The following is a 15130-nucleotide window of genomic DNA, read 5'->3' on the forward strand; positions in this document are numbered from 1 at the left end:
TATACAAATATACTTGAAGAGTAAGCAATAGTCTCTACCATCGAGGATCTTCAGTCTTCCAATTGTGGTGACAGTGTAGAAAGAATCCTCAAGGCCTGGCACAGTGGTTCATGGCTGTAATCCCAGCACTTTGGGAGGCCAAGGCTGGTAGATCACAAGGTCAGGAGTTCACAACCAGCCTGGCCAATATGGTGAAACCCTGTCTCTACTAAAAAATGCAAAAAAAAAAAAAATTAGCTGGGCGTGGTGGCAGGCACCCGTAGTCACAGCTACTCAGGAGGCTGAGGCAGGAGAATCACTTGAACCCAAGGGGCAGAGGTTGCAGTGAGCCAGTATCGCACCACTGCACTCCAGCCTAGGTGACAGTGAGACTCTGTCTCAAAAAAAAAAAAAAAAAAAGAATACTCAAGAAAGTGGATATGACTAGCAATGATATACAATACTTAAAAAAATGAAAACAAGGACAGGCGCGGTGGCTCACGCTTGTAATCCCAGCACTTTGGGAGGCCGAGGCGGGCGGATCACAAGGTCAGGAGATCGAGACCACGGTGAAACCCCGTCTCTATTAAAAATACAAAAAAAAATTAGCCGGGCGTGGTGGCGGGTACCTGTAGTCCCAGCTACTCGGAGAGGCTGAGGCAGGAGAATGGCGTGAACCTGGGAGGCGGAGTTTGCAGTGAGCCGCGATTGTGCCACTGCACTCCAGCCTGGGCGACAGAGCGAGACTCCGTCTCAAAAAAAGAAAAAAAAAAATGAAAACAAAAGAAAGACAACTTTATTTGCCTGTCATAGGATCACTGTTCACCTTTAAAAATTCTGTTTCAGAGCTTCAGTGAGGCAAATCTGCATAATGTTTGTCATCCTGGCTATGTGATGACATAGGAAATATATGTACATTTTAGGAAGTCTTGCATTGTTATTAGGTGAAACACCTACTAGGAAAACTTACAACTCTATGCTTGTTTTTCTTCCAATGGAACTATATTTTTAGCCCATTGTAATGATCTGAATAATGTTAATGATTTCTTTGACATTCATTTATAAAGATAAGATTTTAATGGCCAGTAAAGCAGTCATCCCCAACCTTTTTGGCACCAGATACTGGTTTCATGGAAGACAGTTTTTCCATGGATGGAGTTGGGGGGATGGTTTTGGGATGAAACTGTTCCACCTCAGATCATCAAGCATTAGTTAGATTCCCATAAGGAGTACACAACCTAGGTCCCTCGCAGTTCACAATACAGCTTGTGCCCAATGAGTATCTAATGCCATTGCTGATCTGACAGGAGGCAGAGCTCAGGTGGTAATGCCCTTTCATCTGCTGCTCACCTCCTGCTGCTCACCTCCTGCTGTGTGACCCGGTTACTAACAGACTACTGACAGGTAGTGGTCCGTGGCCTGGAGTTTGGGGAACCCTGCAATATGTCCAAATCCCAAAACTCCAGAATTCTCTGTGAATAAGTTGTTTTGAGAGAGTGGTGGTAAAACAGTGTGAGGAGGTTATCTACAGGGTCTTATTTTATTCTCTCTTTGTAAAAAAATACTTTTCGGGCCGAGTGTGGTGGCTCATGCCTGTAATCCCAGCACTTTGGGAGGCCAAGGTGGGCAGATCACCAGGTCAGGAGATTGATACCATCCTGGCCAACATAGTGAAAATCCATCTCTACTAAAAATTTAAAAATTAGCTGGGCGTGGTGGCGGGCACCTGTAGTCCCAGCTACTCGGGAGGCTGAGGCAGGAGAATTGCTTGAACCTGGAAGGCAGAGGCTGCAGTGAGCTGAGATCGCACCACTGCACTCCAGCCTGGCAACAGAGTGAGATTCCATCTCAAAAAAAAAAAAAAAAAAAAAAAGTACTTTTCATCTACAATATAGTTTTAGACACCTAGAAGAGATTATTTAGGAAGATCCTTTCAAGGCAGTCGCCATTCTTAAAGATTTGAATTAAACATTGATGATCCGTTTTGCCTGAAGTTTTGTTTCAGTGTTACTTGTGGCCATGCTAGCAGCTTACAGTGTCACATTACTTGAAATGAAAAGGAAGTTCTGCATTTCAGTAAAAACAAATTCCATGACCTCTCACCAGGAAAAAAAAGGTTGCTGTTCCTGTAAATTACTAAGTATTTAGAAAGGTGTGGAACCCACATGCAAAAAGGATTGCAACATATTGAAAAAAATACAATGAGCCAGTTACAGAGACTTAACACTGACCATGTGTTGCCAAGAGATTTTGTATCACTGTTCATGTGAAAGTGCATAGCACGCAGATGGGTACACAACACAAGTCCTGCAAATGTTAGTTCAAGTCTAAACTGTTTAATTCTTTATTGTGTAAGTGGAAAAACATTCTGTTGAAAGGTATAACTAATAAGAGGTTATTTTATTAATAAATCAGTTATAGACACAAGTGAGAGGATTACCCCTGAAATCTTAATGGAACTCAGAGGACCTTGAATCAATGCCTTCCTTAGACCAATGGGGGAAATTGAGTTGCTTATTTTTCCAAGGCTTCTCAATCTGGATTCTGGTCTGGGTACACTGAAAAATTAATAATGAAAGATTTTTTTTAAATTTCCTTATTGGTATTTATTATCTTCATAAAATGGCTATCTTTAGAATTAAACAAATGAATTAAAAACATTATGTGTAATGCAATTAAAATGCTGATGCTCTTTCCCAAATATTTTTTTGGTAACTGTTTAATATATGATTTGACAAATATTCAGAAATTATTAGAAACACTTCTTAATGGAATTCCCATTAATTTGATTTAATTAAATTTGAAAAGTGAACACCTAGCACAAACTTTTAACCACTAATAAATAGGATGCCACGTCATTTTACTTTTCTAGATGCTGGGGATATAGCTGTCAGGAACTATAGACATTTTGGGATCTTACTCTACTTTCAAGCTAATAGGCTAGCCTGTTACTCTATCATGGACACTGGGAAAAGGTACGAGACTCTTGAATCGGAGATAAAGGACTCTATTACTTATGATGTAACAGGCCACATGATCTTCACATTTTCTTGTATCAATTTTCCACGACCCCCAAATTTCATGGGGATGACACGGGGGCCTGTACAGATGCCTACACACTCATTAGAGAGGAGAACACTGTGCTTAGAGAACTTTCAGAGTGCAGGGTAACAAGTCTGTTCTTTGTCTAGGAGAAGATACTACCTTATCCCTCCAAGGTTGTCACTTGCTACAAACATAAATATACAAATATAACCCTGAAGAAAGGCCCAGGTGAAGACCAGTGAGAGCCTTGCATTCTTGGTATATCCAGCAAGACTACACCGGGACTTTTAGGGCCTGTTAGCAGGTTGCCTTTCCCAACAAAAGCCGTAGGTTCTTGCACTTAAAGAGCTTACATTTTGAAATTAGAAGGATTCTTGCTGATTAAGGGATTTCCTCCTGGGCTGTTTTAGACCTCCACAACTACATCAACGTGACCTTGAAGCTTGCATTGGCCTCTTCTCCAATTTTAGTTTTATACTCACTGTTTCTCCATCTTCCATCGTTATTTACATCTTCCTTGTTAAGTCTCATGCATTAGTCAGATTTTGCCTACATCCCAGGAGCTATATTGCTGTCACAAAGGCTGGACTGACTTTTTCAAGACATTCCCAGGCCACTTCCTTAAATCCTGACCATCCTTTCTGGATAGTCAGTTACTCTTGCCCAAAGCAATTGCATAAAGCAAGTGCCCCATGTAAACCTGAAGATTCAGGCCAGTCGCAATTTTGCCCAGGCCATGATATAACCTGGGTCACCCTGAGTTAGGCTTCAAGACTCTGGACATCTGTGTTTGCTATGTCCAGCTAGATGTTACATGTGTGTGGCAGAAGAGGACTGTCTTCTTCATCTATTGTTTTAAAACAAAATGTGGAGTTTAATTGAAATCAGAACAGGGATACATTAAACAAACAAAAAGTAGTTTTCTGATTATCAATTTTTGGACTCAAAGCATCTTCAAAACATTGGAGATCCAGCTTATCCCTGAGAGACGTCAACCATTACTAAAAGTTTTCACTATTTGAACTATTCATTCACATTTTGTTGCAGAAAACAGGACAAAGTTCCAGAGATATCCTTCCTTTCTTCTTTCTAAAATACACTCACAAACAGGGTCTTTTCATAGTTCAAAAGAAAAACAAATAGCTTTCTTTCTTGGCTAGTTGGCTTGTTACTCTCACCCTGGAATCTCATCTCTCAATAAGAGGGTCTAGGGCACCAAATTCAAGGAGAAATTCCAAGGACATCACTTCACTTGTCTTTCTATGAAGGTAAGTATGCATTAGTCTTTCTATGAGGGAGACAATCTCCTGGGATTATTACACCAGTCTCAGGAGGGTGGGGCAGGGGGTGGAAAGGAGGGTGAATGCAATAGTTAAGGGGTAAGGGAAAAGAATTTCTTTCTATCATCAGGTCTAGTTCTTTAAAGCATGATCGTGCATTGAAATTTTGCTATGAGTGGTGACCAATATTACAAAGAAAAAGGTTTGTTTGTCTTACAGTTGCTTGACTCTGAAGATTCTGAACTGCCCCAACCTATGTCCATGAAGGATTGTAAAGAGCCCTCAATTCACCTGTGCTCTCCCAAGAGAGAGCTAGCATGTTATGGGGTGGTGGCAACCCACCATTTTTAGCACTAACTGCTGAAAGATAGAAAATAAAAGAATTGAGGATTCTTAGAAGACAGAAGACTTGAAGGTGACCATGTAAGGCTTATTCTATAGCCTCAGGTAAGATGATATAATATAGAAATTTTTTTTAAATTTGCACTGTTCTCTTGATTCCAGCTGTGTTCATTCTGCAAAGCAGTGTATCTAAATGTTTTTCCAGATATATTGGACATGACAGCCAGTTTACCCAGTATGTCATAGTCCTAGTTATGATGAACATAGTTAAGAAGTAGAAGAGATGGAGAAAGATTGGAAGAAAATGGAAATGTGAGAGATTGTGGCTGTGCAGCAACAGTTAATTTATATGTATGGCTGTGTATGTGAATGAGAATGTACATGATTCATGGTTTAAAGATGGTAGTGTAATATATGTATCTGTATGTATGTATGATGGAACTAACTAGCCCATTGTATATATTAGCTCCAAGCTACTATTGTGGTTTTAAAAAGCTGAAACAGTCATTTCCTTGCCAGCTTCATTATGTCACATATAAATATATGTTCTGCGTGGGAAACAAAAATATTGTATAGGCAAAGGAATTTCTATGAGAAAGATATAGAGTATTTGAAAGAGATTTAAAATCTATGACTAAATGAGAGAAATAAATGACATTTCTACTACAATGCCCTTGTCAGGTTATATTAGAGAAAATTTATGTCACTGACAAGCCAAAGAAGGAGGCATTTGTATGCTACTGACAGTTGGTACAATATGTGTGTAGAAATGAACTTAAGTGTGGGAAACAAAAGAAATGAAAAACCTGGAAGAGAGCTGACTAGAAAGAGAACAAATAGGAAAAAGTGAAATACTTAGCTATATGAAACAATTTTTAAAAAGTACTGTGTTAGATTCTCAAGGACGGATATGTGCTGACACAGTGTCTGGGATTTCGACCAAGTACTCAGGTTCACATTGGATCAAACTTATTACCCCAGACTTGAGCCAAGAGCTCACCTTCGTCATGACCACTCAACTATTAGCATCATGGAGTATAGCAGTGTAAATAGATCATACAGAAGTCCTTCTGGTTTTAGAATAAAATGGCAAAGTTGGAGAGAGCCCTATGAAGATAATGCTCTAGTCAGACCTGCAAATATTGGCTGAATAGATGGTTTGGACAGAAAGTTTCAAGCAAAGAATCTGACTAAGTACTACTATAAGTTAACTAAATTGAGGAAATCTAAAAATTTCTCATAAAAGTGCCCAGTTTCTTAAGAAATTGCCCTTGTTTTTGGACAATGAGCCATATCTTGGATTCATTAGAGGCCTCCATGTTGCTCCACTGGATGAGGCTGACTGCCCTGGCAATATGGCTGTGACAACACAGCTTGCAATGAAGTAGGCATTGGACCACTGGTAGGAGGAATTCCCTCCCAGAAACCAGAGAAATTCAAGAGGGGTTAGAGAACTATGAGTTATATTTGGCACCTACCAAAAAGTCCTGCTGAAAACGTGGGATTCGGAGGCCAAGGAATGAGGGGCATTGAGAATCCAACCATCCAGTACTGGGGATTATTTTGCTAACATGTACTATACATGAGCAGGAATTTAACAAATACTTGGTTGATGAGCTCATTATGTATTTTGTATCCTCATGAATTGTGGAAGCTAAAACTGGATTTGGTGTATTAATGTCATTATCATTTATGTATTACAACACTGAGCAAACAAGTAAGTAGTTTTTGTTGGTAAGACATCTTTTTTAAAAAAATGACAAGGATAAAAAGAAATATTAGAAATGACTCTGTCACTAAGGGGTTATACCTTGGGAGACAAGACATACTGACAAAGAAATAATAATGCAAGTCATATTAGATCAGTTCCAAACACATTTGTTCCCCACTTCTTCCAGAGATTTGAAAGGCAAAGCCTTACTCTTCTGAACTAGTTTCTCTTTTCTTTTATCCCTCTTCTATCGTCTCTCTACCATCCTCAATCTTCAGTGTTGAGTTGGAAAACTTAGATCATTTATAAGTTCTCATGATAATTTGGTTTGAGAAACACAGTGTAGGCAGCAATTGTGGGAGAGGAACAGTCCCAGGGGAGTGGTAGTTGCTGGGCCTTTTACAGAAAGAGCAGGACTCTGATAACTAGACATAAATGCGATGGGTATTTCAGGAAGGAGGAAGAGCCTGAACAGATCATGTCTCAGGAATGAATGAGACCTGTTTTGCTGCAGTGAGTAGTGAACTCTGGAAAAGAAAAACTGTTGCAGAGAGATGGGGCAGTGGGCAGGTGGTTAAAGGTCTCTAATAGGGCCTTATTTAATCCCTAAGCAGTGAAAAGTCAATGCATGCTTCTACATAAGAATTTAATTTATACCAAACAGGTTTTAAGAATAATTCTGGATTGAAGTATAGAAGATGTGAGGAAGCAAGAAACAGACTGCAAAATGGTACTAACCAGAACTAGAAAGAAATATAATAATCATAGTCAACTTACTCAATTTCTGGTGTCTGGTGTGTGTGTGTGTGTGCATGTGTGTGTTTGTGTGTGTGTGTGTGTGTGTGTGTGTGTATTGGGGTGGAGAGTAAGGAAATTTAGCAGAGAGGTTGTCTAAAATCACAAGCTAATTAACAGCAGAAATAGACTAGACCTGACTCACAGTTTAGGACAAGATCTGCTATATCAGGGGTCCCCAAGCCCCAGGCCACAGATTGGTACCGGTCCGTGGTCTGGTAGGAACTGGGCCACACAGCAGAAGGTGAGCAGTCAGTGAGTGAGTGAAGCTTCATTTGTTTTTACAGCTGCTCCCTATACCTCCCATTACCACCTGAGCTCCACCTCCTGTCAGATCAGCCCTAGCATTAGATTCCCATAGGAGTGCGAATTCTATTGTGAATTCTGCATGGGAGGGATCTAGGATCTAGGCTGCATGCTTCTTATGAGAATCGAATGCCTGATGATCTGTCAGTGTCTCCCATCACCCCCAAATGGGACTGTCTAGTTGCAGGAAAACAAGTCCAGGGCTCCAACTGATTGTGCCTTATGGTGAGTTGTATAATTATGTCATTATATATTACAATGTGTTAATATTATAAATAAAGCACACAATAAATGTAATGCGCTTAAATCATTGCAAAACTATCCCCTACCCCCTGGGTCTGTAAAAAAAAAATTGTCTTCAATGAAACCCATCCCTAGTGCCAAAAAGGTTGGAAACCACTGCCCTATATCATTGTTAGGAATCTATGGCAACATCCAGGAGCTAACAAATGAAGGCAGAAGTGGGCCCTGCCATTTTATCCAGATTGTAAAGCCATTTGAGAGGAAGTAGAACATAAGAATCAATCGGCCAGGCATGATGGCTCACGCCTGTAATCCTAGCACTTTGGGAGGCCGAAATGGGTAGGTGGCTTGAGCTCAGAAGTTCAAGACCAGCCCGGGCAACATGGAGAAACCCTGTCTCTACTAAAAAATTCAAAAAATGAAGCCGGGTGTGGTGGCCTGTGCCTGTGGTCCCAGCTACTTGGGAGGCTGAGGTGGGAGGATTGCTTGAGGTCAAGGCTGCAGTGAGCCAAAATGGCACCACTGCACTCCAGCCTGGGTGATAGAGCAAGACCTTGTCTCAAAAAAAATAAAAAAGAATCAATGAAGATATGATTAGTAATTGAATTGTGTATTCATTTCCTATTGCTGCTCTACCAAATTACCACAAACTAGATGGGTTAGAGCAGCGTAAGTATATTATCTTACCATCCTGAAAGGTCAGAGGCCTGGGATTGGTTCCACTGGGCTAAAATCAAGGTTTCAATAGGGCTGCCTTCCTGCCGGGGGCTGTGGAAGATCTGTTTTCTTGCCTTTTCCAGGTTCTAGAGGTTGCCTGCATTCCTTGGCTCCTGAATCTCTATCATCTTCAGAGCCAGAAATTTCCTGTTGAGTCTTTCTGAGGCTGCATTACCCTGACTCTTCCATCTCCATCCTTCATACTTAAAGGATCCTAGTGATTACATTGGACCCTCCCATACAATCTAGGATACATTTTTAACCCTAAGGTCAGTTTATTAGCAACCATAATACCCCCTTGGATATAACATAGCATACTCATAGGTTTCAGAAATTAGGACATGGACATCTTTGGGGGAAAGGGAGGAAGCCATTATTCTGCCTACCATAGATGGAGTATACAGAGGTAAAATAAATGAAAGATAACACCAAGCTTTTATAATCGAGAAACCGTAAAGACAAGGGTACACATGACAGAAATAAAGAAGCTGAAGAGGGGAAGCTGATAGGGGGCGCAAATCATCTGAGAAATGTCATGTTTTAATTTGTGGTGTTCTATTCAGATGAAATATCCCAACAGGCATTACAAAAGCTGAGGGTTAGAAATGTTCCTATTTAGTTAGTGCTAATTCCTACTGTAGTAAGACGTTTTTCATGTTCTTATTTTTTTCTATCAGTATGTTTCCTTATATTCAAAACTTTCTGGCAGTAAAACTTAAAGACAGAATATATATAAATGTCTGCTATGCATGACAGATTTCATATTATGATGAACATGCGTTACTATTCCAGAATTTAGTTATCTTGCCTTTAAAATGATTTTCTCATTGACACATAGTGTTATATTATGTATAAGAAGGTTTAAAAAGGTTCTGTGTGTTTCTTATAGCTCCAGTGTTTTAATGGCATTCTATACAACTTCAGATGAAAACTCTTCTATTTAATAGATGCAGTATTCAAAGTCCAAAGGCAGTTATCTTTATAAACTAAAATCATAGCAGTTGGCTGTGATTAAAAACATTTTCAGATAGTTGCACATATCACTAACAGGTACCACTGTAAATTATTCCAAATAGCATTCCAGAGCCAGTGCCAACTTCTTATCATTTTGAGAAATTTATTTCCCCAAGTATACTGCTTCTCAAGTTTATTCTGATTCTGTGATTGGTCAATGCTGATAGGGTACAAGAAAAAAACAAGATATCAAGACTTATACGGTATAGCAATTAAAACAGCATTTTATTAACATAAGGCAAGACAAATAGACTAAGGGGAAAGAATAATTCAGAAACACAAAAATCTATACAGGAAACTTGATATACAACAGTTATAAATCAGTAGGTCAAGGGTTCTGGGACAAGTAGCCATTTGAAGAAAAGAATAAAAGTATTTATATATTTTATAAATACAAAAAATAAATTTCAGGTGGATTAACATCCATATATGACAACCAAAACCTTACAATGTTTCAAAAAAATGTAGCAGAATATGTTCATATCACTAAAATTCCTGGCCATTAGGCCATAGGTGGTTAAATTTAATGATATAAAAATTTAAAATTTGCATCTGACAAAGATGCTATTTAAAAATTTGAAATGCAAGCCAAAATTGGGAAAGATTTTTGAAATATGTATAACTAACAGAGGATTATTATCCAGACTATATAAACAGTCCTTGCAAAGGAAAAGAAAAACATTTACAGAAACAACACCCAAAAAGCAACAAACACATGAAAAAAAGTTCAATCTCACCAGAATTCAAGAAAATAAAATAAAATAAAATGCAATGAGATATTATTTCATTACCATCAAATTGACAAAAATTTGAAATGATAGTTTTAAATGATGGCTAGGGGTTGGAGGTAATAATATTTCAACCACTGCCAGCAAGTATGTAATTTGGTATAAATGATTTGAAAATAAGCTTATACTGTACTTTATTTAAACTGATCATAATCTATAACCTAGAAACTTCCAACTTCAGGTATTTACCCCTAGATAAATATATGTAGACATGCCCACAGAAACATTCAAGGAATCTTTTTTTCCCAGTATTCTTTGTAGTGCTGAAAATTTGGAAACAACTTGTATTTTCACCACTAGAACAATAGATATTAATTGTGTTATTTTAGCACAATGGAATACTATACAGAATTTAAGTACATAACTAGATCCACATATGTTTATATGGACAGATTTAAACTTTTTAAACACCACGCAATGTGTAAAAAGCAAGCTATGAAGGCTATTTTTTCATTATACTATTTATGTAAAATGTAAAAAACATTCAAAATAGACTCATGTTTTATTTATAGACACACATATAAGTAGTAAAAGGACAAAAATATGGACTGCGTGCAGTGATGCATGCCTGTAGTCTCAGCTACTCAGGAGGCTGAGGTGGGAGGATCCCTGGAGCCCAGGAGTTCAAGACCAGCCTGGTTTATATAGCAAGACTCCATCTCAAAAATAGTAACACACATGAAAAAGACAAAAATATAGATGGAAATGATGTTCACCAACTTTATGATAGTGGTTCTTTCTGGGCAAAATGGGCAAAGTGAAAATAGGGGATTTCAATGTATTTTGTAACTTTTGTTTCTTAAAAAAAATCTGGTGCAAAATTGGCAAACATATATATTAAACTATATATATTATATAAATACGTATTTTTAGACAGAGTCTCACTCTGTCATGCAGGCTGGAGTGCAATGGTACGATCTCGGCTCACTGCAACCTCCGCCTCCAGAGTTCAAGTTATTCTCCTGCCTCAGGCTCCCAAATAGCTGGGATTACAGGCGCGTACCACCACGCTTGACTAGTTTTTGTATTTTTAGTACAGATGGGGTTTCACCATGTTGGCCAGGCTGGTCTCAAACTCCTGACTTCAAGTGATCCACCTACCTTGGCCTCCCAAAGTGTTGGGATTACAGGCATGAGCCACTGTGCCCGGCCTGGCAAACATATTTTTAAATGTTGGAGATATTTTAATGAGTGTCTACTACATATTACCTATGTAATTATTTAGGGTTTTAAAAATTATTCATTTTATTTATTTCCTAACAGTTCTACTGAAATATAACATATTCCATATATATTACTCAATTTGAATTGTAAAATTCAAAGGTTTTCAGGATACTCACAGAGTTGTGCAACTATCACTATGATCAATCTTAGAACATTTTCATCATCCTAAAAAGAAATCATGTACCCACCAGCATTCACTTCGCAGTTTCCCCCAACCCTAAACAGCCCTAGAAAACCACCAATCTACTTTTGATCACTATAGATTGACCTATTCTGGACACTTCATATAAAAGGAATCATACATATGTAGTCTTTTGTGATTGGCTTTTTTTCACTTAGCATGATGTTTTCAATGTTTCATTTCTGTTGTGGCATATATCAGCACTTCATTCCTTTTTGTGGCAAAATAATATTCCATTTTGGGGTATATTACATTTTGTTTATTCATTCATCAGTTGATGAACATTTGGATTGTTCTGCTTTTGGCCATTATGAATAATGCTGCTATGAGCATTTGTGTACAAGTTCTTATGTGAACATATGTTTACATTACTTAGGAGTGGAATAGGTAGGTCATATGGGAATTCTACATGTAACCTAGAGGACCTATCAAACTTTTCCAAAGCAGATGCGTTATTTTACATTCTCACAAGCAATGTATGAGGTGTCTAATTTCTTCACATCCTGACCAACACTTGTTATTATCTGTCTTTTCTAATTACAGCCATCCTATTGAGCGTGAAATGGTACCTCATTGTGGTTTTGATTTGCCTTTCTCTGATGACTAATGGTGTTGAGCATTCCATTTGCTAATTATCTCTATCCCTCTTTAAATGTATGAAATGTTTTATAATTTAAAAATAATTTAAACAACTGTTGCAAATGAAATCTTGGTATGGGGGCTGATGGCATATAGAGCCTGTTAACATTGACATGGGTGAGTGTTGAAAAAAGAATAATATTTTTATTACTTTTTCGGACACATATTTGGCGAAAATTGCGCAGACCATGAAGTGAGAAGAATACAAAATCAGTGGTAAAGTAGTTAGTAGATTGTTAATGTAACTACATAAAAACACAAAACTTCCATTCCACAATTATAAGGAAGGAGTGTGTAAGGTTGTCAACCTCATTAATGAGTCGTTATTCATAATCATTTTTATGCAATGAAATACTAGCAGAATAGTAGAATTGGAACACAGTGAGACAAGGAAGCTAGTGGTTGCTCTCCCCCAATAATTAAAAATAGAAAGCCAGTTGTGGTGGCTCATGCCTCGAATCCCATTACTTTGGGAGGTCGAGTGGGAGGATTGCTTGAGTCCGGAAGTTTGAGCCAGCCTGGGCAACATAGGGAGACTATCTCTACAAAATAAAAAATTAGCTGGGGATGGTGGCATATGCCTCTGGTCCCAGCTACCCGGTAGGCTGAGGTAGGAGGATCACTTGAGCCTGGGAGGTTGAGGCTGCAGTGAGCAGTGATTGTGCCACTGCACTCCAGCCTGGGTGACAGAGGGAGATCCCGTCTCAAAAAATATGCATATATAGAGAGAGAGAGATCATAAAATCTGGGACAGAACTTCTAGTGAAAACAGTCTGTTCTGTAAAAATGTATTGTTTAAAAAGCAAGCACCAATCACTATTCTAGACTACTGTAAATCAAATTTGTATAAAAGTTTGATGAAATTTGATTCTTAGGTCAAGAATCAGATCAATACATTCTTTTACTCCATGAACAGGATGAGCGTGCCAGGAAATCACATGATGGTGAACGACTTATTTACAAAGAGCTGTGTTGAAGTCACAGTTGGTATGAATGGGGAGAATTAATCCAACCTTTGTTGCCTAAAATACTCTCACTCATTTCAAATACTGTACCTTGTTTAAGGGGACCTTTTTGTGTGCATGTGTAACAGAGGAGCACTAGGAACGTGTCCATTGTGAGAAAATCAGTGAGCAAATGAAAAGAAAGATCCACCTCCTCTAGCAGCCATAAAGGGAGCCACAAGCAAGATATCTATATTTTAAACATTTGAACATGCTCTAAGAATTATCAATTTAGTTAATATAATACATGAAAGAATCAGCAATAACGTCAATGACTGCAGCTAAAGAAGGAAGATAAAATATTGTCAGAATGTTTAAGTCCTTTATGCCCTCCTCACTAATTTCAATTTTGGTTAAGTTAATTTGCAAATTAAAGGAAAAATCAGCCTCCAGGATACATGACTTCTCACAAAAGAAACAGCACATGCAAATCTCTGAGGACTACAGCAGCTACTGTGCATGATCAAGAGAATTACCGGTCATTCATTCACTCAACAAATATTATTGCATCCTACCATGGGCCAGGCACGCTAGAAGCACATGATGCAAAAAGGAAGCAGATGCGTAAACATAGCATAAAAATGCAGAGTGATCAATTCTAAAGTTTTCTAACTGGGTGCGGTGGCTCATGCCTGTAATTCCAGCACTTTGGGAGGCTAAGGCAGGTGGATCACCTGAGGTCAGGAGTTCGAGACCAGCCTGGCCAACATAGTGAAACCCTGTCTCTACTAAAAATACAAAAAGGTAGCTGGGCCTGGTGGCGAGCACCTGTAATCCCAGCTACCAGGGAGGCTGAGACAGGAGAATTGCTTGAACCCGGGAGGCGGAGGTTGTAGTGAGCCGAAATCACGCCATTGCACTCCAGCTTGGGCAGGAAGAGCAAAACTCCATCTCAAAAAATAAATAAACAAATAAATAAATAAAGTATATGTCTTCTTAGGATTTTAATAGGAAGTTGAAGAGACCACATAAGTTGCATTCTAGTCACAAAGGCTCTTTTAAAAAGGAACTTTTGAGTTAAGCTCTAAAGAATAAGTTTTAGGGCAGAACCAATTTGGGGAAAAGAATTAGACACAGAGAAAGCATCGTGTGTTCAGAGGCAAAAGAGGACAAAAGCCCACGTTTGGAGAAATGCTCGTAATTTAGTACATTTGAATTTGAGGGCCTCTGTGTAGTGTCAGAAGGCTGGTGAGACAGGACATTAGCAATGTGGCTGTTTATGAATTGCCTTGTTTGTGGGATGCTCAGGAACTTGAACTTCCTTTTGAAGACAGTAGGGAGGCACAGAAGATCTTAAAGCAGGGTGTCAGTACGATGAATGTGATTCAGAGGTCTAAGCTTCAATGGTCTGCAACTAAAAATAAGATCACATTTACTTTCAATGATCAAAGTATGTTGAACCATTTATGAATTTGTTGAATCCATCCTTCTCTACTTTGTATCTGTTAGGCTGTTCTGTTGCCCCTGACCTTCATGAAACATCAGCCTTGCTGGGCACAGTTACCTTCCCTTGTTCACTGCTTTTGTTACCTCCACACTGGTCCAGGAGAAGCTGTACTGCTTTGTACTCTTTTGCTTTGTTGAAAGCAAGGCCGCAGGCTTGTTCCTAATTTTTTTTTTTTTTACTCCTCATATCTCAGACTGTATGGGTAACTATGGAGAGGGGATACAACGCTGATAATTAAGTACAACTTTCACACCAATCCCTGTTCTTGTTCCCCATTTCTGATCAGGCAGACGCCTTGACTAGATCTATGTGTCAGGGGCAGCTCCTCAATTCCCACAAAGCCATTCAGTTGTCTCCTTAATTGGGAGACAAAAATCAACCACTTTCTAGCCCAAGAGAAAGGAAGCATCTCTTC

At 38.8% G+C, this 15130-nt stretch overlaps 1 long non-coding RNA gene across 1 annotated transcript in view; it reads left to right on the forward strand.

Moving 5' to 3' along the window:
* The window catches only part of LOC134736673 (uncharacterized), a 66643-nt gene extending 57713 nt beyond the window's left edge, over positions 1-8930 (forward strand). The window contains exons 6-7 of the long non-coding RNA XR_010120861.1: positions 4524-4751; positions 8502-8930. This is a non-coding gene — a long non-coding RNA (uncharacterized lncRNA). The remainder of the gene's footprint in view (positions 1-4523; positions 4752-8501) is intronic.
* Positions 8931-15130: the final 6200 nt, after the last annotated feature.

This window comes from Symphalangus syndactylus, chromosome 5 (assembly GCF_028878055.3).
Source record: "Symphalangus syndactylus isolate Jambi chromosome 5, NHGRI_mSymSyn1-v2.1_pri, whole genome shotgun sequence".
Classification (NCBI taxonomy): domain Eukaryota; kingdom Metazoa; phylum Chordata; class Mammalia; order Primates; family Hylobatidae; genus Symphalangus; species Symphalangus syndactylus.